Below are 2500 nucleotides of genomic sequence, written 5' to 3'. Positions count from 1 at the left end.
TCCAATGATACATTAGATTAAATCAAATCTTGAAATCCTGGAACAGAGTTTTCCATCCCATTTCTGTCGCTGTTGGAATGGAAATACGTTGGTGCGATCATTTAATAATCTTTTTATTTGTCTTGTCAATAAATTCTATTTAATGCCTGTAAGGATTTCAAGGGAATCTAATTGCATAGCAAAGCTAGGATTTAGGTATTCCAAAGTATTATACAGTACTATAACATAATATAAAAGCCTTAAGTCGTAACTCATTACTCATAATAATGTAATAAATTTACATTAATTCTTAAGCACAAAAGTAGTAATTCTTTATTTTTTCAGTTACAGTTTCCCTTCGTTCATTAAATTGAAGAGAGGTCTAAGTATTCATATCACTGTATAACAGAAGTACACGTCTTTTACAGTAACCATCATATGATTGTTACTTTATTGAGATTCTTTGAAAGAAAAATTCACTTAAAGGCGATAATTTGTGTCATCCATTACAAACAAATTGAAGTTATTTTACGCCTGGTAAAAAAATTTCCTTCACCCGATTTTTTCAATATATTTTTCACGCTTCATTCTAAAAGCTTGACTCCAATTCCCCATCCCGAATTGCTTTATTATTAAGCTCTAAAACATTTAATTTAATATATACTAATTATGATGTATTATCATCAATGTTCTTAGAGAAAATAAAAGTTTATTGTTCAATAAAGTATAGTAATGCAGATTTACAATTCTTGGATTATATCCTAAATGGAAATCATCGTGGGTTCCTAAATGTGCGTGAGTGTTGTGTCTATTTACAGATACATTTTATCCAAAAGGAAGTTTTACTAACTGCGCTAATGTTTTTCACTACGTCATGATATGACTTATACGTATGTTTATGTTTGCAGTGACAAATAAATGTTATAACATTAAAGTTTTTACGTGTAATTAAACGGAGACATTTTTTTCGATGGCTTCGTTGCACATATTTTATCTAAATATTTTGGTCAGATTGGTTGAAAGTAGATAATGAAAGCAAATTGACATTATTTGGTAAAATTAGGTGAGAGTGTTGTTTTTAGGTTTGTGTATAGTCACAAATGAGTATCCTTCCTTCATTACTGCTTGTGTAGATAAATAAATAAACTGATACACAGATAAATAAATAAACGAAATAGGTGAATAAGCAATCGTGTGTTAGGGGAGAACAGATCTGGTCTTTCAATTTAATAAAAAAAAGTAGCTGTCAGTTGCTGCTAACAATGCCGGTTCTTCCATACTTTAAAAAGTAGTTAGTTATCAGCTTCTGCATAGTATGCAGTCTCTACCCTACTTTAACCAGACGTTATATAAAATGAAAACAAAGACCCAAAACTCGAAGGAAATCCAATAACTGCATAGAAACACGATGTCTCTGAAACGCAGAAGGCTGGGGGACGGAAACAATGGAATGATAATTGTGATGCAGAGAGAGAGAGAGAGAGAGAAAGAGAGAAAAAGAAGGAACGGACGTGGAAGCACAAAAGAATCAGTCGCAACTGCTTCCCTCCTCCTCCCAATACTCCCCCACCCCCGCCCCCCACCCCCGATGCAACTCCTCTTTGGACGAAACGCCATATCGGGATGGGAATCTTCTCCCTTCTTCCGGTCCAGGTTTTCCGATGAAAGGGATTTTTGTCGCCGAGTTCCATTTTGGCGACTGGAGATCTCCCCACCCCTGGTCCTATTCTCGTCCCATCCCCCCTGGCCTGGTACACCTCCTTGGGCACCTTGTACCCCTGGGTAAAGCCCGACTCAACCCCCCTCCACAAGACAGGCATACCACACAATACCCTAGGACGAGACTGCAGCCCCACCTCTCCGGTCTCCCCCTTTAACCGCCCCGTAGAGCGAGGCCTTCATTCCGCCCTCTTCAATCCTAGCCCACCCTCCTCAACCCCGCCTCCCATCCTCGTAAGGTACCCATCCTGGGGTAACACCCCTCCCCCTACACCTAACCCCTGTCTGAATTCCAATAGTGTTTGTTCTTGTGTGCCCGATGTTGCATTGTCTTTACTCCAATTCCGAACGCAAACGTCTCCTTATTGATAGCACCGAGGAGTAGTACCGAGGAGTTTTCAATAACGTCTTCAAGAATAGACGGTTTCTTTTCCGCTTCATGAAAGAATTCCTTCGTTTTATAAAGGATTCATATCCTCGACGTTTCATAGACTAAAAGAGCTTTTTTTTTTTTGAACTTAAAGTTTTGTTGACGTGAGTGAAGGAGGATTTTGCCCTGGTGTGAATGCAGGTCTTCGAGAAAGGCGCATGCGCGCTTGGGCATAGTAATATCATAGTTTCTTCTTAAAGATTTTAGAGAAGCTTTGTGATAGATGTCTTAGATACATTTGAAAACCCGTCAAGGAATTAACTGGTATTATCTGCAGCTTAAGTGATTAAGTTATTAGAGTGAAGTAAATAATAATATATTTTGAATGATTTAAGAAGGAGGCTTTCTATCTTATATCACTGAAAATATATT

Source organism: Macrobrachium nipponense, chromosome 7 (assembly GCF_015104395.2).
Source record: "Macrobrachium nipponense isolate FS-2020 chromosome 7, ASM1510439v2, whole genome shotgun sequence".
Lineage (NCBI taxonomy): Eukaryota > Metazoa > Arthropoda > Malacostraca > Decapoda > Palaemonidae > Macrobrachium > Macrobrachium nipponense.
This window is presented reverse-complemented; position numbering follows the sequence as displayed.